Below are 25912 nucleotides of genomic sequence, written 5' to 3' on the forward strand. Positions count from 1 at the left end.
TCTGTAACTTCCTCCAGTCCGCGAGATATCTGCGCTCCTCCAATTCTGGCCTCTTGCGCGTCCCTGATTTTAATCACTCCACCTTTGGCAGCTGTGCCTTCAGCTGCCTTGGCCCTGTTCTGGAATTCCCTCTCTATACCTCTGTGCCTCTCTCTCTTCCTTTAAAACACTCCTTAAAACCTACCCCTTTGACCAAGCTTTTGGTCACCTGTCCTAATATCTCCTTATGTGGCTCGGTGTCAACTTTTTACTACATTAAAGGTGCTATATAAATGCAAGTTGTTGTTGTTGTGTTGGTAGTTGGTGGTTCCGAATTGCTGAATTTGAAAAAAAAATGTAATTTGATTGAGTGGATTTTTGGTGCTTGCTCATTGCAAATTGGAAATTTTACTGTCTGTTGAGTGAGTAGAACTGTTTTCTGTGTGACTAAATTTAAAGTAATGGATACTTGAGCCAATTAGCATTGTCAATTTAACAGATTGTCATTATTTGAGCCAATCATCATTTTTGTCCCATTGACCCATGAAATTACAGATTTGCCAGCTGCAAAACTGTTTGTTATATAGATTAGATTCAACTCCCAAAGTACAAGTAAAGCTACCTTATTTCTTTCATTAAGGAAACATGGAGGGGTGTTTTCAATATGAAGTACTTTTCCTTACAAGCCATTGTGTTTAAAAATTCTTCTGCATAGGAGGAATTAATACTACTTTCAGTGTTAGTTTTTCTGCCATTATGTCTCCCTTCTCTCAAGAGCAAGAGTAGGCAGCTTCATTCATGGATGTTGGTTGGGAGATGTTGGAGGTAGCAATATTTAATGGGTATGATAGCCTACTGGTTATGGCACTCCACAAGCAGATGTTGTAAGATTAAATGTTATCATGGTAAATTGTGAAATTGAATTCAATAAATTTAGAGGGCTAGTGCCAGAAAATAACTATGAAAGTTAATTTATTGCTATTAAAAACCCAACTGCTTCATGAATGTCTTTCAGGGAGAACTTGCCATCTTCTCTGGTCTACATACAATTCCATTCCTACACTATATGGGTGACTGTTAATGCCTTCAGGATAACTAGGGCTGGGCAATAAATATTGCCATCATCTACCATTGCCACGTGTTGCCCACATTTCAGAAGTAAATTTAAAAATGGTAGATTGAAACAATGGTCCTGAAGGTGTATTGTCTCTCTCTGTCTGTCACTTCCCTTGGCAACCTGACTGAGATCAGGAGCTCATCATTTGGAAAGATCATAAGTCTAACAAGTTACTAGCACCTTGTAATGTTTAGAACGTCCAAACAAAATGGTTGGTGAAAATTGAGAATAGTACTCTTTGTAGTCAATGATGTAATTTTCATTTTGAACTAACTTCTATTGGGGCAGTTCATATTTATTGCAGGTTTTTGGTTTGTTACAAAAGAAAGTTTTCTTCTTTTCCTTTCCATTTACTTCCCGATTGTTGTTCTTCAGTTTTGAACTTCCTGCTATTATTTGTCCAGAAAACAAAGCCTCCACAGTTAAGGTAAGACTATTTTTTACATTGCGAATATAAATGTAACATATCTTGCAGTATATCAAACAGACTCGTTTTTTAAAAATTCTGCTATTTAAAAAAAATCTAATCGTAGGCAAAAGGTTAATATCTAGTGTTTATTAAACTATTCCCAAAGAGATCATTTTCAATACATATTTATATAAGCTACGGACAAACTTTCACTTCAACCCAAACAAATCAGTTTCCGAAACTGCAGATTATTTGGTGCAAACCCCTATGCAAATACAAAGGACAAAAGCAATCAAGTTGGAGGATAAGAACTAAACGCAGCAGAGCGAGGATAAGCGTGACATCAACACAACATAAGGCATGGCAATCCAGTCACGTGATTTAGGGATCGTGATGCCAGAGGTCAATGTGCGGAAATGAAGATGTTCATCGTATTTATTTCGGATTTTTTTCCCCCTGTATTGCAGAGGTGGCTAAAATGAGTTTTAATTTTAGAATTGGTTTAATTTTTCCTCAAAGAAACAAAAATACTTCCGGTAGATCGTTCAACCAGTCGAGAACCTCGTTACATTCATTGTCGGTTGGGCTGTCGCGTGACCACTTACGGACCAATGGGAGACGTCGTTTTATTTATGCCCGCGGAAAGTCAAAGGCCGTTTGGAAACGTTTTTTTCTAATGTTTCGAAATTATTTTCCTTAAACTAAAGCGGCTGGTTTTTTTCCCTGTGGTGGTGCTGGAGTGGAACTGGTTGGTTTTAAACCCTAAAGCCGTGAGACGTGTATTTCTGTTTGTTCTTATGATCGGTTTTATTTATTCCGAAGGAGGTTGAAAGGGGGGGGTGGGCGGGGGGGGTGTGAAATTTCCGGCCAAGATCGGAGTGGTGCGGATTGAGGTCTGAAAACATTCGGCTGGGCCCCGGAGTGGGACTGTGAATGGGAGAACGCAGCCTGGGTCTCGCGTGAGGAGAGCGGCCGGGGTTAGGGAGCCACACTGGACCGGTAAGTGAAACGAGGACTGCGGTAAATTGAAAAGGCAGAAGAGAGATCAGCCCGAAATAATTTGCATTCACTGTATAGTACAATGATTGTGTTCGGAACATGTATGTGTTTGCATTCCTGTGCTCGTAGTCCTGAACCATGCGCTATAATTAACATATAAGGTCTTTGCATCTCGTACTGAAACAAAGCACGAAAGACGTGTATTTTTATGTATTAATTAGTTTGCCGATATTTACTAAAACTTACAAGATTCGCAGTTATGCGAAGCATGCGATCGATTGCGTTTTTTCGATTATTTCTATTACTTTGTTTCTGCAGTGCCGTTGTTCAGGCATAATGTTTGAGTTTATTGCTCTGGAATTATATTTTATCAGAGGCAAATGAAACGTTTTTTATATGTATATGAAGCATATTTATAAATATCATCTGCAACAAAATGCAGTTTGTAGAATATGTTGTATCTTCATTCGGTTAATCTGATTACGATTTATTGTTTGTAAATATATGTTGATTCGTTGTTACTTTCAGTTTGCTCGCACCGAAATAACAAGGTTTCACATCAATTTATCTAGTTTTTCTTCGAGAAAATGATCAGGAAAATGTACGTGGATGGCATCAACTTATAATAAAAAAAAATTATCGCAGCCTTTGGCTGCTGCATCTTGAGAAGAGGAGGACTTTACAGTGCTTGGAGGAAGCTGAATATTTGTCGTGAAATTATGTTCTGATTAGTAGGTTACCGCTTTTATTGAATCAGTGTGGATGATATAACAGTTTGTGACACTTGTGTTGGAGATCCTCATGTTAAATAAAGGCAATGAAGTCCAAAATTTAACCCACAGATGAAGGGGAAGAATAATTTCTGGTACCATTTGAGTTACAGATTCTGTGACTTATGGTTGAGTTTTTTAATGTGGTATAAAACAATTTTCTCTTCCCCCCCCCCCCCTTTTTCTCATTTCCTAAATTCTGTGACTTATGATGGATAGGTTTCACAGGTGATGGCAGTTCTCCATAAAAACTTGTTGAAGTGCTCATTCTTCATGTATGAGCCCAGACAATTAGTGTAAGCAGACTATACACTGGATGTTGAAGGTGGGAAGCTTCTGAATTTGATCTTATCTTTACTTGACTTTCCAGCACTGTCACTGGATAGTGGTCAGGAATGGGACATTGGTTTTGTTTACCCCACAACCCACCTTAATAAGTGTCCCAGCTGTTGCTCTAAGTGCAGTTGGGTAACTTATCACAGACAAGAGGGCAAACTTGGGACCTTCCCAGTGTTTGTCTCCGTATGACTAGAAGCAGTGCTTTTACTCACAAGAGATGTGAGACAACATTTGTGTATAATCCTTTTCTTTCTCATCTCCAATTTCTTCCTCTCTCATCATGCCAGACAGTGACTGACAAGTTATTCTACCATCATTACAGTTGATCCAACCCTATCCTTCTCTGTATGACTACTTGTTTGTTTGGCAGCCAACATGTCTGCTTTCCAACAGCAGTCATTGGATTGCAATTATTAGCAGGAATTCTGGATTGATCTTTTTTTCTCCACCTCTCTAACCAAGGGCACCTTTTGTAGTGCCCATGCTGTTGCCCTAGCGGAGATCAGCTAACTCAGCACAGATTGTAGGACATGGGAGCTTGTTGATCTGTATGACTTAATGGTGCACAGATTCATGTATTTACACACTGGGGCATTGGGGAGCTTTGCGAAAATGATCTGTTTGCTTCCCTGATGTCTTGATCAATTTGTACTGAGTCATATTGACCAGAAAATTTTGGTACTTAATCCATGATCTCTGCTCAGATAGCTGATCTCAGCTAAGATCGTGGTAGGAGCACAGCAGTTCGCATGAGAGCCCCTGGATTAGGGACTATTGCTAGAAGTGGATGTTGGGCAAGGACTGGATTGTGTTTGACTGTGATACCCCCCTGAAGTCAAATTGCCTTCTGATACTCACTGTCAAGGCTCATAATTAATATTAACCACTTTGGCTCGGTTCTGGAGAGCACCCAACGCCTGTTGGATTGTACCCTGGTAAGGTCTCAATGTCTTTAAAAGAAGGGGAAAAATTGTCGAGTATAGCATTAAGGGAAATAATCTCTTTCTTATCTGGCCAGTGTTGCCTTTCTTCCATCTGTCTCTGGGTCAGCTGAAATGATAGACATGATGGAGAGCTGGTTACATCTGTCACAATATCACCTGCTGCCTGGGAAATTGGATCAAGTTTCAGACAAGCAGTAAGCTACTCTAGCAGTCTGCTTAGTTAGCCCACATGCAAAACTGTGACCCTGGAATGATAAGTACATTACTGATGACTTCAAAATGAAACTTTCTTTAAAGATTATTGGCATTAGAAGTGGTGTGTTATTAATTTAGCCACCAGTAATGGTGCCAAAGGAAAGCAAATAACTTCATCTAAAATGTGAAATGGGGCAGGTATAACCCTCAAAAAAAAATTATAATGAATTTGTCACAATTAGTTTTAAATTGTCACATTCAATTTTTTTGAGGACTATATATTTGCCCTCATTTCAAGCTTTCATTGGCATTTGCAATGTTATCAAAATGTAGTATTTTCAGTTCCAAAAAGTGAATTTGTGCTAGGTCATTTTTAATTTTCTCCATTTTGCTCCATGGTGCCTTTTAACTGATCTGGAGGGTGGGTAGGTGGCTTCTGGCAGTGCTGCTGTACAACTGTGATTAAACAGCATGTCGGATTGGTCTTTTGTGACTTGCCCTGTAGTCACAAATAAAATATCACCACAAGAGAGAAGCTTGACCTCTGTGCACTATGTCCTTCTGATGAGATTATGCTCTCAGCACACAAAGACTTCCAGGTATGACATCAAGCATTGGAACATAAATGTGCTCAGCCACTGTGCTACGTATATTAGAAAAAAGACCCTTGGTTTATTTTTTGTCTGTACACATTTCCCCTTAGTATGCTCACGCTGTGGATATCTTTTTAATGTTTCATGTTTCCAGCTTAGGTAATTTCTTTTATTGGGGGAATTTCCTTTCTGCCGATTGATAATCAAACCTTTTGTAAGGACTTGGGAGCTTTTGTGGTCTTGGATGTATGTGAATAAACCACAGGCATTTCTTGGGTTCTGAAGTTTTCTTTTTTGATACATTCACATTAATGATGTATTGGGAAGATGGTTTGAATGTCTTCACAAAATAGGTTTGCATTAAGAAGTTCCTTCAACTCGCTTAGTTTCATCCTTCCAGGATAAGAACTGTCCATTATGTCAGCCATTCCAGCTGATCCAGAGACTGATGGGAGAAAGGCAACTGATTATTTTCTTATGTTATACTCCTTATATGAGTCCAGTGTCAACCACCTTTTCTCCATTCTATCCCTGTTGATCACCCTCTGTGTAAAGAAACACCTACGGCCTAAGTTTGTCCTTTACAACCTATTCTCTCTTATCCTGCTGGCCTGTGTATCAAAGTTTAATTTTGAATTTACTTTTTCGGTTCTGTTAAGTACCATACACCTCAAAGATGCTTCTGAGATATCTTCTAGGATGAAGAACTCGAGCTTATCAAGTAGCTCCTCGTTGCGTTTCCCTCTGACACTGACTATCAGCCTCGATGCTCTCTTCAGGACCACTTTTAGGTCTTGGAAAGACCCCTATGTTGCAGCATGAACTGTGCACACTACTCCAGGTGCAATCCGTCTTGGTCAAGTGAGAAGAAACTTGCTGTTTGAGGAGGTGATAGTCCAATGACAAAGCTGTACTTTGTAGCAAAGGTGTACCAGCTACTTGTGCTAAGAAATGATGTCATAATGACTGAGGGAAGCATGGGAAGTGGACTTGGATTTTCCCTTTCAGAATAGAGGGAGTTATGAAGAAATTAATGTGACATTTCAGTCATCAGTTGTGGTTCATTCAGATTAAGATTGTACAGAGAATTTCTGATTCCCAGCAAGCTATTAAATGGGTTATCTAGGGTCAATTTTGAAGACTGAGAGTTGGGGGGTGGGGGGTAAAAGCATGAGTTGAGAATGTAGAAATGATGGAAATGGCTTCAAGCAACTGAGTACAGTAGCCAATAATTGGGTTAGGGGTTCTGTTTGTAGGAGGCATTTTGAAGTTCATTTGTTAATTGAGTCACTGACACTTTAGGAAAGTTTCACCTCCTGCAAGATTATATATGTGTTAAAATGCATTAATAAACATTATTCAAAAAAAAATTAAGGCAGTCTTGTTTATTTGTAACTTTTTAAAGAATGTTTGGGTGATGAGTAATACTAGGCACATTTTACTGACCTGCAATGTGTAGTAAGTGCTCTTGTAATGCTAATGCAGTTCTCCATTCAAAGCACTGAAAGCTTTTTGTAAGTTTGAGTTCAGTGCATAAATTAGCAAAACTGAGATCTTTTTGATCACAAATACATCTGGCACTGGTTTAAACCAGAGAGTTAAATTGCTTTTAAGAATTTTTTTTAATAGAGGAAAATAGTATGGATTGGGGTTGCATTTTATTTAGTATTAAGATTTAGGATTGTTTTTATTACAAATCTGGGTTTAAATTGAAAGTTTTCAGTCTTTGACTCTGAACACATTTACAAGATGAATTCTGCAATTTTTCAGCATTTTAAACTGGAATGTGATGACTGAAGTGTGTTCTCTCTTTCCCCCCCCCCCCCCCCCCTGCATAGGCATTCTAGATCGATAGAAGGCAGGATATCTTAAAGGACCAATATACTTTTATTATTTTAAATAAATATACCCTCATCCTTTCAGGGGATTTTGATCAGTATCACTTCCCCTGATCATAGAATGACAGAAGGAGGCCATTTGGTCCATTGAGCCTGTGATCAGTTGGGTAAAGGGTAATATCCATTTCATGTTTTAGTCTGATGAATTGCACTTGGGAGTTTATTTTTTCACTTATACAACTGATACATATTTTATGAGTAGGGAATAAAAGTGCCCCTTTCTTCCTCCAAAATTACTCTTCCCTTCTCTTTCTTCCCCCGCCATCCCCCAAGTAACTTAGAACAGCATCAACTTGGAACTTGTTCCACATATTCGCTACCTTGGCGGAAGTTGTTTTTCTTAATCTTTAGCCTTGTTTCAGCTTATGAAATGTAAAATTGTGGCCTCTAATTCAGTGTTTATAGTCTTGTTAAATAACTGGCATAATCAATATTATCATGCTTCTCTGCCTTTTAAAGATCTGGATCATGTCCTCGCTCAATCTTCCTTTGTCCAAAAAACTCTGCAAGTGCTTCATAACTTAAAATTCTTGAGTCCCATAATGATCTTTATTCTCTAGTGAATCAATACCCTCTTGAGGGTAGGGTGCCCATAACTGCAAGCAATATTACAAATGTGGCCCCAACAGGAATCAGTGCAATCAAATGTTCTTGATTGGTTTCAGGAAAATTAATAATCCTTACCCATTGCAAGTAGGTAAATACTTTTCTTCCCTTGCTTAAATAAATCATACTGAAATAAATCTCTGCATGTAATACAAGGAACCAGTTCTTTATTTTTGCTGATCATCTGTTGGAGTGTGGACTTTTATTAGTAATGCCAAGAAATATATTAAACTTAATTTGCATGTTTCCTTAGTTACCAAATATCAAGGCAACTGTACTTAAATAAACATTTAAATTTAGTGAAGCAAAATTCTGCAGATGCTGGAAATCTCAAAAGCAGAAAATGCTGAAAACACTCAGCAGGTCAGGCATCATATATGGAGAGAGATGCAGTTAACGTTTCAGGTCGATGAAAGGTCACGACCATATTTTCTTTTTTATTTACATCATTGTAAAATATTTTAAAAATTAAAGTCTGCTTTTCAAACACCTCCACACACGCATTCTGATTCTTCCGTTTTATACTAATATGGTTTAATCCTAGCAGCAACTCTGTCATTTTTCAGTCAGAATTCTCAGTCATTCCTGCATTGTTGAGCCATGCCAGTAGACTCCACAGTGCACGTCAAACCTTGGGTATTTTTGGAATAAGCTATATTAACATGAGGGAGAAGAGGTGTTGGATTTATGTCACGCAGTAACATGTCTCACAAATGTCTCAAAACACTTCACACTGAATTAATTACTTAGAAGTGCAGTGACTATTGTTATGTAGTCAAATACAACAGCTATTTTGTTCAAGGCAATGTCCCACAACAGCAGTAAGAGATATAACTTGTTAACATGTTTTTGATGATGGTTGAGGGAGGAATGTTGGCCTAGACACTGGAAGAACTATCTGCTGTTATTGAGTATTGTAATGGGATTTTAAATGTGTACATGAACAGCCAGATGAAGCCTTGGTTTCAAGTATTATCTGAAATAAAGCACCTCTGACAATGCAGCACTCCCTTAGTACACTTGAATGTCGGCCAAGTTTATAGGCATAATTTTGGGGCTGGAGCTTGAACTCGCTACCATCTGAACCAAGCTGACGTAAGATGCGGATTTGTCGACTTGTTTCCCTGTGGTGAGTTCCTCCTCTTGGCGGGACTGTCACAGAAATGGTGCTTCTCCTTTTATAGAGTGGAGAATATCAGTATAAGTTCATTTAGATTTGTTCTTGCGCACATATTATTGTGATATGTCATTGTAACAGGGATACCATATATTTTGAACTATATATGCAGTGGTGCTTCAGTTCTGAGGATTGAGGATTTAGTGACTTTGTCTGAATTCATATTTAAAGACATTCAATTTGTAACTGCATCAATATTATTCCTCTAATTGCTGTGCCTTCAGATCCCATGCATATAATTCTCCCAATCTTGCATTTCTAAGTCAATGGATGTTATTTCTATTATCTTTGGATATGCATCAGAGTCCACTAACTTAATAATTTGTTGGAACGTACTGGGCAATGTCTTTTGTAGGGTTAGGAGATTGATGTAGGATTTTATTGCTGTCAACTATGTGCACAATTGTAAACTATAGGATTTTGTTGACTCCATTCTCTTTCTCTTCCCCCACTCCCCCCCTCCCCCCCCCCCCCCCCCCCCCCCCCCCCCCTCACCTCCTGCCGGAACAACAGTCAATTCCATGGAATTACATCTGTGGACTGAAGATGGCCCGTGCCTGTGGCCTACAATGGCATGACTGCTGATTGCCAGATCTGGCTTGACCACCTCAAGTAGACACTGCCCTGTGGAATTCACTTCTAAAATTATTTTACTTTGCTCTTTCCCCCCCTCCCTTTTTCTCTCCTTTCTTGGTTACTACTTTCTCTGACTTAAGAGCTTTTGACATTTTTTTCTGTGTTTTCTCTTGTTCTGTTTGCTGCCAAAAATCCTGATGAGTATTGATTGCCACTTCTACTATGACTTTCCAGATAGAGTTTTAAGGTATTTGTATACTATTAGTACAGCCTCTGTTGACTGCATTCCACTAAATTGTGGGTCTACGTTGAAACAGTGTTGAACATGGATAGCCAGTGACTCAAATCAAAGAAGAACAAACATAAAAGCATCTTTAGAATACTCATTAATAAGTCGCCTATGCTTGGATACATAAGATGTTCTGTGTATACTATTGCGGGGATGGCTACTGCTTTTACATTTTTTTTTTGTGTGGTCCATGCTACTGCAGAGTTTTAGCATAAGATGTCTGTTTCTGATATGTCATCTAATAAAACCATTCAGCCAATCATCTTGCAGCCAATTTTTTTCTCCCTCTATTTGGGGAAGGAACCTGGCTTCTGTTCAGTCTCTCTCCAGATCGTAGCACTGAGAATCAGAAGATTGTAGGTTCAAGCCCCTGGAATTAAACTTGGCTGACACTTCAGTGCAGTACTGAGGGAATGCTGCGCTGGCAGAAGTGCTTTCCATCAGGTGAGATGTTAAACCTGGTTTTTCATGTACTTATTTAAGATCCAATGATGCTATTTTAAAAAAAAAAACAGCAGGTAGTTATTCATGTCTTCAATGTTGGATAGTCACAGCAAGAAATCATCATTCCTGTGACATCCTGATAGCTTGGAAGATATGTGCGTCAGGAAGACCACATTCTAGGTTCAATACCAATCTGAGTCATGTTAGCTGATATTTCTTGGGGTGCTCCTGTTGGCCTTAGCAGCCTTGGCTACGGATGTGAAAAATTTAGCTAGGTATTTCTCAGTCTCTCTCTCTCTCTCTCTCTCTCTCTCTAGCCCAAATGGAGCAAGAAAAATATATCTGAAATCCAAGTGTGAAGGGAGGGTCCCAGGTTTGATACTTGTCTGAGCTAGAGCACATTTAGCTTTAGTGCTCTTGGGCTAGGGAGGGTTCTGATTTCTGATTTCTCATTACTATCCCCATGACTCCTGCTGGGAATGCTTGTGTGGACTTTGACTGTGCTTAATTCCCAATTTTTAGGTTGAACCATGAAGGATGGCCAGTTTACTGAGTTACTAGGGTTGCTGGTGCCTGTGGAACTATACCATGCTTTCAGGTGGAGAGGAAAAATGGGAGAAAATTGGAGTTAAAAAAAACCCAAAAGATAATGCAAATGTGAGCTGAATTGAGTTCTGGAACACTTGCCTCAGAACAGTAAGATGGATGAAGGCTAAATCCTGTAAATTATATAACATATATTGTAGCTGAAATCTGAATAAGTAGGTAGTAGTCCAAAAGCATCTTGCAAACCTTCCTTCCCTGCCCCCCTCCCCAATTCTAGCAGGTACACATGAAATTGGACTGGCATCTGCCATTCAGGTCAAAAGTTTTTAAGATTGACTTGCCTTTGGACTATCAGTTAATAGCTTATGTCTCTTAAGTTATAACAAACAGCTGTGATGAACTTTACAAGTTTTACTCCTGTCTGCTTAATCACAACCTTTCTTAATCTTCCAACTTTTACTCTTCAACACCCTGCTTTTACTCTTCACACTCTGCTTTTTGCAGCACTGCTTCAAAAGTTCCAACAGCCTTTTGCAACTTTCTTGAAAACCTTCTAATTAAGAGTGAGCATGGCATGATCGTACGCGCTTTCATTTTCATTAATTCAATGCAACCTAAAGGACACTTAATAGTGATCAATTCTGCCATGTAGATCCTTTCCCAAGTATCATTCAACTGGATAAGCATGTCAGAAGATGGATGTCAATTAGTTTGATGAAGAATGGGACTCCAATCAGATGCTGCACTCCATTGCTTTTTGTTAGTATCCAGGTCATGACCATGATAGTGGGACCCTGATACCAATTGCCTTCCAAGACTTCCTTGCTTGTTAGTCTTATTAGCTGGACCGATAGTACATTAAGCAATCTACTGTTTTACAACCTTAATGGGTCCACAACTCATTGAGACTTAAGCTGAGGCAGCACAGTATTAACGTAAGCCCCTGGTAATACTAAGGTAAATAAGTCCTTTGAGTTTCAGGTTTGCAGAATTTTACAGATTATATATCTGTAGTGTGGTTTAGAATGGTCAGTCCTATCGATTGCTTCATTGTTGCTCCTTTATTCTTCAAATGTTTCTTTCTTGCAAATGATAAAACGAGGATATTTTGCATTGAATTCTTTTTCTCCTCCTCTCTTGAATTTAAAAAAAAATTCGTTCTGTGGATGTGGGCGTTGCTGGTAAGACCAGCATTTATTGTCCATCCTTAGTTGCCCCTGAGAAAGTAGTGGTCGGCCGCCGCCTTGAACTGTTGCAGTTGGTGTGGGGAAGGTACTCCCACAATGCTGTTGGGTAGGGAGTTCCAGGATTTTGACCTAGTGACGATGAAAGAACGATGATGTATGTCCAAGTCAGGATGATGTGTGACTTGGAGGGGAACCTGAAGGTGATTGTGTTTCCAAGCAGCTGCTGCCCTTCTCCTTCTGGGTGGTGGAGATCATTGGTTTGGGAGGTGCTTCAGAAGAAGCCTTGGTGAGTTGCTGCAGTGCATTCCGTAGATAGTACACACTGCAGCCACAGTACGCCAGTAGTGAAGGGGGCCGATGTTTAGGCTAGTAGGTTATGTGCCAATCAAACGGACTGCTTCGTCCTTGATGGTTTTGAGCGTCTTAAGTTTTGTTGCAGCTGCACCCATCCAGGCAAGTGGTGGGTATTCCATTAGCCTCCTGACGTATTCCTTGTAAGTGGTGGAGAAGCTTTGGGGAGTCAGGAGGCGAGCCACTCACCACAGAATACCCAGACTCCCTTACTGAGGTTCAGCTCCATGGGTGGTGGTAGCTGTCTGTACCATTCCCAAGTGGCCATTATTCACATGACCCTTGAAGGTGAGTCGGCAGTCATCCAGTTGCGGAGGGCGCTTCAGCCAAACACAGACCTCACTTGGCATGCATACAGGCACCCTTCCAGCGGTGGTTGTTGTGTAACAATCAAATGGGGGAAACCCTGACCAATTTCTTCCCTTCCCTAATCCAAATGCACTAGGAGCGAGCCTTTGGCTTAGCAGTAGCATTCCCACCTCTGACTTAGAAAATGCATGGTTCGATTGGAGACCGGAGCTGTGACACTGAATTCTGGGTTGGCGCCCAGTGGATGTCGGTGTCACTCTCTGTCGTATGGGTTGTGAGAATTCATAAAATTCTCCTGCCATATAGGACTAACCAGTTTATCAGCAAGTATAAAGATGTTTACTGCCATTGAAGGAGCATTCAAGTCGTGGCCTGTCAGATTGTTAATCAGCCTGTGAATCCATACAGTACTTCGTACTATTTTCCAAGGGAAGAATGTGAAGATATGAAAACAACAACGAAGTGTGCTGCAGCTAATTAAACCCCCTTCGCTGTTGCCCCTGCTGAGATCTGATAGCACAGCACAGACTAGGGTTCAACCGTGGGACCTTCCCTGTCTGTGTTCCCTCTCTGTATGTTTCATGGATGGTGATATTACTTCTGAACCATTGGAAGAACATTTTACATTGAATTAACTGAAGATCAATTAATTTAGTTTGTATCCCTTTAATTCAAGCAGACGTGATCAGGAATGTAATTGCATCTTTAGAAAGGATAGTTGTGCAAGGAGTAAACTTGAGAAAGATACAATTTTTTTGTAATATTAAGAGTAAATATCTGTAAGGATTGTAAAATAAATATTTGAGGAAAATTGCTTTTTGTAAAGAAGTTTTGCATCTGGCATGTGTCCAATGTATCCATGGTATGCTGATTGACTGACTTAAATTTCATATTCACTAAAAAGCCACACGTGAACATTTATTTCACTGTGCCTCAAATTATCATTCATAATAAAATGAAATTTTAATACAGTAAGCTAATTTTTTTTTTTAAAAAGGCCTTTTAATACCTTCAAGAACTCTGTGTGAGATCTTAAACCTGGTCTTGGGCTGAGCTATTTTCCATGCGTCTATTCATACAGATTCAAATAGCACCACCTCTCTGTTGTCAGCCTGCTTCTCTGATGTCCAGTTCTGGATAAGTTGCAATTTCCTCTAATTAAACACTGGGAAGACCGAAGCCATTATCTTCAACCCCCGCCACAAACTTTGTCCCCTCGCCACTGATTCCATTCCCCCTTTCCGACCACTGTCTCTGTTTGAACCAGTCTGTTTGCAGCCTATTTGACCTGGAGCTGAGCTTCCGACCCCATATTCTCTCCTTCACAAAGACCGTCTACTTCGACCTGCATGACGTGGCCGGTCTTCACCTATCTGCTGTTGAAACTCATACATACATACATACTTTTGTTGCCTCCAGATGCAACTATTCCAATGATCTCCTTGCCGGCTACCCCACCTTCCACCCTCCATGACCTTGAGCTCATCCAAAACTCTGCTAGCTGTATCCTAACCAGCACCAAGTCCTGCTCTCCATCACCCATGTGGTTGCTGATATATATTGTCTCTCAGTCTACCAAATTTAGCATTCTTGTTCTAGTGTTGAAATCCCTTCGTTGCCTCACCCATCCCGATCTCTGAAACCTCCTACAACCCTCCGCAAACTCTCTGTTCCTCCAACTCTGGCCTCTTGTGCATTCCCGTATTCCCTTCACCCCACTATTGGAGGCCGTGCCGTCGGCCATTTTGGCCCAAATTTTTGGAATTCCCTCCCTAAGCCCCTCTTCCTCTCTATCTCTTTCCTCCTTTTTAGACTCTCCTTATAAGCTTTCTCTTTCGCCATTTGTTTAGTCACCCCTTCTAATTCTCCTTTCTTTGGCTCGGTATCAATTTTTGGCTGATTGTGCTACTGTGAAGCACCTTGGGATATTTTCCTACGTTAAAGGCACTATTTAAATGTAAGTTGTTGCTGAATGAAAGGAAGCCATGTTTTCTCTTTTTTTCATCCATGCATGTGTGACGGTGCTGCTCTTTCTGCTATTTAGTTGCACATGCGTGGATGAGATCTTTTCTGGGGCTCTGTGGATGCTTGGTGTCACTGAAGTGGCACCTCCATGCATGCTGACTACTCAGCTCAAGGTCAAATAGGTTGTGAACAGTGAAATTCAAACTGAGACAATGGCTGGGGAAGGAGATGGAATCGGTGGCAAGGGTACAGAGGTTGTAATGGTGGCCGAAGACTATTGCTTTGGTCTTCCCAATGTTTAACTATAGAAAATTGTGACTTGTCCAGTGGAAGAGTCAAGACAGGCGATGGAAAAGTAGAACTGGGTGTTGTTGGCATACATGTGTAAGCTGACCCAATGTCCTTGGATGATGTTACCACGGGTAAGCATATAGATAAGCGAGAGGGCCAAGTATAGATCCATGGGCAATTCCAGAACCAACAGTGCGGGGGCGGGAAGAGAAGCCACTGCTGGAGATGCTTCAGCTACGAAAGAATAGGTAGTTGGAACCAAATGGGAGCAATTACACTGAGCTGGAGAACGGAGGACATGCATTGGAGGAGGATGGTGTGGTTTCCAGCGTCAAAGGTCATTGTTGTGGGGACATATCATTTGTGACTTCGAGTGGAGCCATTTCAGTGCTATGGCAGCAGTGTAAACCTGATTGGAGAGGTTCAAGCATGGAAAGATGGGCATGGAATTGGGAAGTGATATGTTTACTGACTTCGGAGAGGGAAAGGACGTTGAGATGGGGACAGTGGTTTGCAAGGACAGAGGAGCCAAAGGTGGGTTTTTTTGAGGAGGGGTTGATGACACTGATTTTGTAAGAGAAGAGGAACAGTATACCTGAGGAGAGAGAACCATGACAGCCAACATGGAGGCCAGGCAGGGCATTTGCATGGTCAGCTGTTTAGTGGGAATGGGGCAAGGGAGCAGGAGGTGGATCTCATGGACAAGTTGAGCTCGGAGAGGGCATGAGGGGAGAAACGAGGAAAACGCAGGCCAGGGCTAGGGCGGGGCGGAACATGGGAGATTTTGCTTGGTGGCCAAGGGGAATGGGGGTGATGCGGCGGAAGCAGATGAATGGATGGTCTCAATCTTAGAAACCAAGAAATCCATGACCTCCTCATTCTTGTTGGAGGGGACACAGGAGAGGAGTTTAAGGAGATGGTTGGTAGTGGAGAAAAGAAGCTTGGGTTTATTTTTGCCCTCCAGAATGACGAGTTGTGGGTGGTTTTGGCAGAGGAGAATGAGGCCTGATAGTGCTTGTTGTGATCCAGCCTGATCTGTTGATGGATGGCTAAGCCAGTTGTGTACCAGATATGATCAAGTCTACACCCCTCGGTCGGGGGAGCCAAGATGAGGGTGATATTGTGGGAATGATCAGGATGGGAAGAGAGTATAAAAATTTTACTGGGAACAAGGGCAACAAAAGTGGAGGTGAGGGAGTGATTGAGCATATCGACAGTTGTAAAAATATTGTGGTGAATGGAAGGCCAAAGACTAGGCAGTTGGGAGTTTAAAAATGCAGTTGTAAGTCACTTGAGGGAGAGCTTTTTGCTCCAAGGGCGGACAAAGAAGGAAATGGGGTTTGAAGAGGGTATGTGGATATGGGTGGTGAGGGACACAAGGATGGTCAATGATTGAGACCATAGGAGTAGAGCGGCTACATGAGATGCGAAGGTCGACAGGGTGGCCGTTCATGAGGTTATGTGGAAGGAGAGTTTAGGGAGGGCAGTGAAGTCAGAGGAAAGAAGGCAAGGTGAGTTGAGATGGCGATTGAAATCACTGAGGATAAGGAGGCGTTCAGCGCAGCGGCTGAGTAAGGAAAAGACGTGGGCGATATCTTGGAGAAACACAGAACGGAACTCGGAGGATGATAATGATTTTAAAGGGGAGGCAAAGAGGTGGAATAAGGTGAGGTGCTCAAAGAAGAGAAGTTACTTGAGGAGTAATTTGGTGAAGAGGGCTAGGCCTCCACCGCAATGGTTTGGCAGACCAAGTGTTGCAAAGTATAGCCAGACAGGCAGGCTTGAGTAAGGGACAAAGTATCGCTGCTCATAAGCAATGTATTCTGATCACAAGGCATGTATAATATGTGTACATCATCACTTGCTGCAATTTACAGACCTAAGCTGTGCCCATTTTTGACTTCTTGCTGCTGCGAAGGTTTAAATGAAGATTCTAGTTTTATTCTGGTATAATAAAAGCCTTTCTTTAGGAAACAAGACAATGAGAGATGGAGGTTCAAGGTTTGAAATTAAAGTTCCGCAATCTGTGGATGGTAAAAGTGATTTGCCAACTAATAAACTAAAATGTGCCTATGAGTGGGTGTATGTTTGGAGACAGTTTGTGAAAAGCCTGTGCAAAGAAGCTTTCTGTGTGGGAGCACAGTGCAGTGAACATGTGTTCGAATACATTCTTTGGTCCATAACACCAGTCACACTCCCACTATCACTGTTGTGTTGAATCTACTAGTTTCTGTCTAATGACTCGGTGAAAAATTTCAAGCTTTAAATTATATCTCGGAAACAAAACAAAACATTTTAGAATGTGGAAAATACATTTTCTGTATCATGTTACCAATTTGCAATAGTGCAAAAGTTATAAAAATTATCAGACACTGCTATGATTTCTATTTTAATGGGTTTATAATGTCAAAACAACATCAGTCTTGCAATGATTCAGAAGGGTGCCCAGACGATCTCAAAGGAAGTATACATTCATGCATTTCCAGATAACCTTGCAGGAGGCCTCTGTAGATACCAAGGAAATTATTTATTCAGCATGTGGACACATAGATCCTTCAAGTAATGCAACATTACCCTTTGGCAATCTTTACCAATACCAAAACAGATTTAACCTTGATTCTCTGGGTTGGAGTATGTTCCTCACTTTTTCATGCTAGATCTCTCTCCCCAATCTGTCTCAGCCTGCGTGATTAATTTATGTCACAGAGGAGAAGTTTTAATGTTTTGAAGGGTTGGAGGATCATGGGTGATGGCTGTTGCTTCTGGTTGGGAGATGCCACTTGGTGTGTTAGGTACTTGCTTTGTTTGCATTTGTATTTGTATTTCTTTTTATGATTACTTTGTTTCCTTTAAACTTTTTCCCTCTTGTTTTCAATCTTTTTCTTGCTTTTTGCTTACCTTATTTGTATCTCCATTGCTGCCTTCAGCTGGATGGAGTCAATTTTGTATAATAAAATGAAATAAATGCTTACTCATACTTCATTAGTGAGAATTAAACCATTCCATAAAGATTCCAAATTTAAGAGGGAGTTTCACACTCTGAGCAGAATTGGCAGAGTGAGGGAGCACGGAGTAGCAGCTATCGATGGAGTCTGGTTTCGACAGAGTCTATAATTGGGAATTTGGTGAGTGAGGGGATTTTTAAGGTTTGATCTTTATCTAAAATTTGACTAAGTTTGGCATCAAGCATTTAACTTTAATTTAATCTTAACTGGCAGTTTTCAGTTAGTAGTAAACAAGCAGCCTGAAGTGGCAGTTGGTCACCTAGTTAATTAGGTGACTGGTTAGAACTGGTAATCTACTGTCAGTTGGGGATGACTCAGGTGATTGGCATTCTAGCTAGCATAAATTCAGAAGGGTTTTGCTAATGTACGAAGTGAGGGAGCACGGAGTAGCAGCTATTGACGGAGTCTGGTTTCGACAGAGTCTATAATTGGGAATTTGGTGAGTGAGGGGATTCGGTACAGTAAGGGGTGAGGTGCATTTATTTAGACAGCAGAGAGCGGGTCACAGCAACAACAAAATAAAACTGCAGTGTGATGTCACAGGTAAGGCAGGTAGGTGGTTGGTGGTGAGTATCTCTTCTGTTTTCTTCTTTCTTAGGATTGTGGGTTAAGTAACTTATAGCATAAAACTAAATTTAGAAAAAAAACTGAACTTAATTTAGTTCTAGCAAGTAGCATTTTTTAGTGAATCAAGGTCCCTAGTGTAGTTAACATTCTCTAAATTGAGTAATTTAAAGGAGTATACTCCTTAAAGGGAGTAACTACCGAGCTTAACCTAAGGCAAGTCATGGCAGCAAAGCTCTCACCCATGATTTGCTCCTCCTGCGCTATGTGGGAAGTCATGGACACTGCCGGTGTCCCTGGCGACCATGTGTGCAGGAAGTGTGTCCAGCTGCAGCTACTGGCTAACTGCATTTCGGAGCTGGAGCTGCAGGTGGATTCTCTGTGGAGCATCCGCGATGCTGAAATTATCGTGGATAGCACATTCAGTGAGGTGGTCACACTGCAGGTAAAGATTACGCAGGCAGAAAGGAAATGGGTGACCGCCAGGCAGAGTAAAAGGACTAGGCAGGGAGAGCAGGAGTCCCCTGGGGCCATCTCCCTCTCAAACAGACATTACACTTTGGATATTGTTGGGGGAGATGCCTTATCAGAGGAATGCAGCAAGAGCCAAGACCATGGCACCACGAGTGACTCAGCTGCACAGGAGGGGAGGAAAAAGAATGGGAGAGCAATAGTGATAGGGGATTCCATCGTAAGGGGAACAGATGGGCATTTCTGCGGCTGCAGACGTGACTCCAGAATGGTTTGTTGCCTCCCTGGTGCTAGGGTCAAGGACGTCATGGAGCGGCTGCAGGACATTCTGAAGGAGGAGGGTGAGCAGCCAGAGGTCGTGGTCCATATCTGTACTAACGACGTCGGTTTTAAACAAAAAAGGGATGAGGACCTGCCAACAGAATATAGGGAGTTAGGAAATAAATTAAAAAGCAGGACCTCTAAGGTAGTAACCTCAGGATTACTCCCAGTGCCACGTGCTAGTGAGAGCAGAAATAGGAGAAGAGACCAGATGAATGCGTGGCTTGAGAGATGGTGTAAGAGGGAGGGGTTTCAATTCCTGAGGCATTGGGACCAATTCTGGGAAAGGCGGGACCTGCACAATTTGGACGGGTTGCACCCAAGCAGAACCTGGACCAATATCCTCGCGGTGGCATTTGCTAGTTCTGTTGGGGAGGGTTTATGGCAGAGGGATGGGAACCAAAGGGCAGGTACAGATAGGACAAATTCAGACCAGGAAATGGGAAGTAGAAAAGCAGTTAGTGACGTAGTTAGCGACTCAGAAAGGCAAAAGAAGCAAAGGTTAAATAGTGTTCAGCGCAGGAATTTGATGGGGTTAAAGGGCATATACTTCAATGCAAGGAGTATGACAAACGAAGCAGATGAGCTAAGGGCACAGTTAGACACATGGCAGCATGATATCATTGCTATTACGGAAACCTGGCTTAAAGAGGGGGATAATTGGCAGCTCAATACCCTGGATATAGAGTTTTCAGGCAGGATAGAGTGGGTGATTTTAAAAAAAAAGGAGGGGGGTTAGCATTATTGGTTAAAGAATCAGTTACAGTTGTGAGAAGGGATGATCTGCTCAATGGATCATCAATCGAGGCCATATGGATTGAGCTAAGAAATAAAAAAGGGGCAGTCATACTACTAGGAGTGTACTATAGACCCCTGAACAGCAAAAGGGAGATAGAAGAACAAATATGTAGGCAAATTTCTGAGTGCAAAAATAAGAGGGCAATAATAGTAGGGGACTTCAATTACCCTGACATCAACTGGGATTCAAACAGTGTGAGGGGCACAGAGGGTGTCCAGGAGAACTTTTTTAGCCAGTACGTGACAAGCCCAACAAGAGGGGATGCAATTCTAGATTTAGTCCTGGGAAATGAAGATGTGCATGTGGGTGAAGTGACAGTGGGTGACCATATTGGGGATAGTGGCCACAATTCAGTTAGTTTTAGCATTATTATGGAAAAGGACAGAGTTAAATCAGGAGTAAATGTTTTAAATTGGGGGAAGGCAAATTTTATATAACTAAGAGGTGATTTGGCAGAAGTGGACTGGACGCAACTACTTGAGGAAAAATCAGTGGCAAGCTTGGGGGAGGCACTAAAAAGTGAAATTCTACGGGTAAAGTGCAGACATGTCCCCTCAAAGAAAAAGGATGGCAGTGCCAAATTTAGAGCCCCCTGGTTGTCTAGAAGTATACAGGGCAAGATAAAGCAGAAAAAGAAAGCTTATGACTGTCACAGAAAACTAAATACCGCAGAAAGCCTAGAGGAGTATAGAAAGTACAGGGATGACGTAAATAAGGAAAGCAAAGAGAGGGCATGAAAAAATATTAGCTAGTAAGATTAAAGAAAACCCAAAGATGTTTTATCAGTACATTAAGAACAAGAGGATAGCTAAGGAAAAAGTGGGACCCATCAGGGATGATCAGGGTAACTTGTGTGTTGAAGCAAAGAATGTGGGTAGGGTTTTAAATGAATATTTTATCTCTGTGTTCACAAGGGAGAGGAATGATCCGGACGGAGTAGTTAAAGAGGAGAGGTGTGAAATATTAGATAAGGTAAACCTAACGAGAGAGGAAGTACTAGAGGGACTGGAATCCTTGAAAGTTGATCAGTCACCAGGGCTGGATGGATTGTTTCCTAGGCTATTGAAGGAAGACAGGGAGGAAATAGCAGATGCTCTGAGGATCATTTTCCAATCCTCAATAGATACAGGGAAGGTACCGGAGGACTGGAAGACTGCAAACGTAGTACCATTGTTTAAAAAGGGTACAAGGGAAAGGCCGAACAATTATAGGCCGGTCAGTCTTACCTCAGTGGTGGGCAAACTATTAGGTTTATCCTCTCAGTATTGATTCTGTCACTTGGAAAAGCATGGTATAATCAGGGATTATCAGCATGGATTTGTTCAGGGAAGGTCATGCCTTACAAATCTGATTGAATTCTTTGAGGAAGTGACAAGGAGGATTGATGAGGGTAGTGCAGTGGATGTTGTCTACATGGATTTTAATAAGGCATTTGACAAGGTCCCACATGACAGACCGGTCAGAAAGTTAAAAGCCCATGGGATACAGGGAAATGTGGCAAATTGGCTCAGTAACAGGAAACAAAGGGTAAAAGTCGATGGATGTCTTTGCGAATGGAAATCCGTTTCCAGTGGTGTGCCACAGGGCTCAGTGTTGGGTCCCTTGCTGTTTGTGGTATATATTAATAATTTGGACCTGAATGTAGGGGGCATGATTGGCAAATTTGCAGACGACACAAAAATTGGCCATGTAGTTGATAGTGAAGAGGATGGCTGTAGACTCCAAGAAGATATCAATGGGTTGATGGAGTTCAACCTGGAGAAGTGTGAGGTAATGCACTTGGGGAGGGCAAACAGTAAAAGGGCATATGCAGTAAATTGGAATATATTGAGAGGGGTAGAGGAAGTGAGAGACCTTGGAGTGCATGTGCACAGGTCCCTGAAGGTGGCAGGACAGGTAGATAAGGTTGTGAAGAAGGCATACGGAATGCTCTCCGTTATTTGCTGAGGTATAGAATACAAAAGCAGGGATATAATGATGGAACTGTATAAAACGCTGGTAAGGCCACAGCTGGAGTATTGTGCGCAGTTCTGGTCACCACATTACAGGAAGGACGTAATTGCTCTGGAGAGAGTGTAGAGAAGATTTACAAGAATGTTGCCAGGGCTTGAAAATTGCAGCTATGAGGAGAGTTTGGATAGGCTGGGTTTGTTTTCCTTGGTGCAGAGGAGGCTGAGGGGAGACTTGATTGAGGTGTACAAAATTATGAGGGCCTAGATAGAGTAGACAGGAAGTACCTGTTTCCCCTAGCGGAGAGTTTAAGAACTAGAAGACATAGATTTAAGCTGATTGGCGGAAGGATTAGAGGGGACATGAGGAAAAGCTTTTTTACCCAGAGGGTGGCGGGTGTATGGAATTCGCTGCCCGAATTGGTGGTAGAGGCAGGGACCCTCAACTCTTTTTTAAAAAAGTACCTGGACCTGCACCTAAAGTGCTGCAAGCTGCAGGGCTACGGACCGGGTGCTGGAAGGTGTGATTAGAATGGGCATCTGGTTGTTCTTCGAGCCGGCGCGGACATGATGGGCCGAATGGTCCCCTTCTGTGCTGTATCTTTATTTGTATGAAACTGCCTCTTTTTAACCTGTAATGAAATGGCAAGCGACCAGCAGGTCAGGGTCACGCTTGCTGATAGAGCGGAGGTGTTCAGGTCCATATTAACCTGTAATAAAAACAGAAAATGCTGGAGAAGCTCAGCAAGTCAGGCAGCATCTATGGAGAAAGAAACAGAGTTAACGGTTCAGGTCGAAGATGTTTCGTCAGAACTGGAAGATGTTAACTTGCTTAAAAACTTTAACTCTTAACAGCCAGGGAAAGTGGGGGAGAAGGAGGGAGGGGAAGAAAAAAAACAAAAGGGAAGGTCTGTGCGAGCGCAGGAGATGCAACACCTGCCCCTTCACTTCTTCCCTTCCCATCATCCAGGGCCCCAAAAGCTCCTTCCAGGTGGAACAGCGGTTTACTTGTACTTCCTTTCAATTTAGTATACTGTATCCGCTGCACGCAATGTGACCTCCTCTACATAGGGGAGACCAAACGCAGACTGGGTGATCACTTTGCTGAACACCTCTGCTCTGTCTGCAAGCATGACCCTGACCTGCCAGTCACTTGCCATTGACGCTGTGACAACGGATGAACGGACACCGCGCAACAATCGCCAAACAGGAGGGTTCTCTCCCTGTCGGGGAACACTTCAGCAGTCATGGACATTCAGCCACCGACCTTCGGGTAAGCATACTCCAAGGCGGCCTTCGAGACACACGACAACGCAAAATCGTCGAGCAGAAATTGATAGCCAAGTTCCGCACCCATGAGGACGGCCTCAACCGGGATCTTGGGTTCATGTCACACTACACGTAACCCCACCAGCGAACAAATGTTATCTGTTTTTAATATAATGGGTCATTGACTGTCTTCCTTCTCTCTCTTTTTTTGGGGGGTTTGTATATTCGGTGGCCTTTTAGGTGACACCTTTCTGTCTGCTCACTGTGATTGCCTTGGCAATGGGCAGTAATCACCAGGCATTGTTCTGTGATTTTCAAATGCGAAGGATTCGAAAATGTCATTTCCACACCATTCACCTGAGGAAGGAGGAAGCCTCCGAAAGCTTGTGGAATTTAAAATAAATTTGTTGGACTATAACTTGGTGTTGTAAAATTGTTTACAAATGTTCCAATGAAGCTCAACGTAAGCTCGAGGCACAGCACCTCATCTTTCGTTTAGGCACTTTACAACCTTCCAGGCTCAACATTGATTTCAATAACTTCAGATCATAACCACTGCTCCCATTTTTTTGGTCAGCTAATGCTGGTAATGGTTATGCTGCTGCCATTTACAGCCACACCTGATCAGTCTTTTGTTTCTTAACCTGTCCCATTACCACCTTCCTTGCCTTGCACCATCAACCATTTTGACATTAATCACTCGTGCTCTCTACCCTATCACAGACCTTCCCTTTTGTTCTTTCCTTCCCCCTCCCCTTCGCCCCCATTCCCTGGCTCTGTACTTACTCAAAAACTTTAATTCTTTAACATCTTCCAGTTCTGATGAAAGGTCTTCGACCTGAAATGTTAATACCTGATTCTTTCTCCATAGATGTTGCCTGACTTGCTGAGCCTCTCCAGCATTTTCTGTTTTTATTTCAGTTTTCCAGCATCTGCAATATTTTGCTTTTGATGTTCTTTTTAACCTGTAGTGGTTACTGGAATATTGCACTATAGTTGGTCCATCTGCGTTGTTGCTTCCAGCATACCGGATCGAATAAGCGTAGCGTTACTAAGAGATAACATTTGGGCCAGATTTTGCTGTGAGCGGCGAACGAACAGCGCCAGCCGTTTGTTAGAAAGTCTAAGCGCAAGTGCAAGTCTATGAGCTTTTCCATGGCAAGTTACTGTCACCGGGACAGCCATTCATTCTACAGGGCATCTGGGACCTGTGAGAACAGGGCAAGCAGCTGTGTGTCTCCTTAACCAATCAGATTGAAGAATCGTTAACCGCAGTGAACAATCAGAACCAGGAAGTGCAGATTAGAATAGTGAATTCAATGTCAGATCAGGTACAGAAAACGAAATAGAGAGGGAAAAAAGACTGAATTAAGAGACAAGGAAAAAGTAAAACAAAAATATATTTTATTTTTTTTAAATGCCCAATAATTAAAATATAAAGGAATGAAACTCCACACTTGTAAAAGTTAATTTTTAGTGCCAGAGACGTTTGGCATGTGCAGTCGCCGGAAGTTGCACTTTAGAGCAAAATCAGGCCCTATATGCTGTATGCATATCTGTGCTCATCTGCATTCTCCTTCAGAAGTCCTGAGTCAAGGTTTTGGGAGAATCATAATTCCGGTGACTAAAAAGGCAGTGTATCTTGGTAGATTTCGACAAATGTTTGAGAGAGAGAAATTTAGAAGGGATGAGAAGCACACAGGTCAATGGGATTAAGTGGCTAGCTGTTCCGGAGAGCTGGCACATGGGCTAATGGGCTGAATGGCTTCCTTCTGAGTTGTAAAATTTAATCTCCATATGTATGTGCATTTTCCAGCAGGGGTCATGGGAAGTTAATTATGAAAAGAAACCCTCCCCCCCCCCCCCCCCCAACTGAGAGCTTTGTTACTATTGCCCTGACTCTAATCGGTTAACTCAGTATAGATGCAGGTTAAAACTGGACTTTGTTGATCCATATGGTTCACTAACACACCATGAGATGTAATTTCCCATTGAGTTATTGGGAGAACGTTTATCTTATGAATTGAATTCCACCAACCAGATAATTGATGTTTACATTGATAAATAAACTTACTCTTCAGGTTATAAAAGCCTTACAAAATGTTCATATATATCACTGAAGAGTTTGGGATATTTGTATTCTTCTGTGGCTCTTATAATCCTAAACTTTAGTGACACAAAGATACTTGGGTTTTTTTCAGAGTCAATGCAGCTCCTAAGTTTGGAATGGTAACTGTTAATACCTTGTTTACACTGATCAGCTGCAGCTTGAGCAGAAATATGCTTAAATCTGATCTCTACGAAGTGATATGAAAGTGGGAGAAATCCTATGTTCCAAACTGGCCCATTAAAGTCTACCCATTGCTTGGGTGGATTTTATTCCAGGTATATAATTCTAAGGCAGTAAACTCTAGACTGAATTTTCTCCTACCAAGTTTTGCTTTAGACCCCAGGGCATTGCTATTGGGATGACGTTAGGGGGGTCGCGGTGGTGGAGGGAAAAGAGGGGGTGGTGAGGAAGGAAGGAATCTGCATTCAATCAAACTGCTG

At 41.8% G+C, this 25912-nt stretch overlaps 1 protein-coding gene across 2 annotated transcripts in view; it reads left to right on the top strand.

Moving 5' to 3' along the window:
• Positions 1 to 2373: 2373 nt before the first annotated feature.
• The window catches only part of ankrd11 (ankyrin repeat domain 11), a 220112-nt gene continuing 196573 nt past the window's right edge, over positions 2374 to 25912 (top strand). For both annotated transcript variants that reach the window (XM_067998032.1, XM_067998031.1), the window contains exon 1: positions 2374 to 2504. The gene's annotated coding sequence lies outside the window, so the exon portion shown is untranslated. The remainder of the gene's footprint in view (positions 2505 to 25912) is intronic.

Source organism: Heptranchias perlo, chromosome 16 (genome assembly GCF_035084215.1).
Source record: "Heptranchias perlo isolate sHepPer1 chromosome 16, sHepPer1.hap1, whole genome shotgun sequence".
Lineage (NCBI taxonomy): Eukaryota > Metazoa > Chordata > Chondrichthyes > Hexanchiformes > Hexanchidae > Heptranchias > Heptranchias perlo.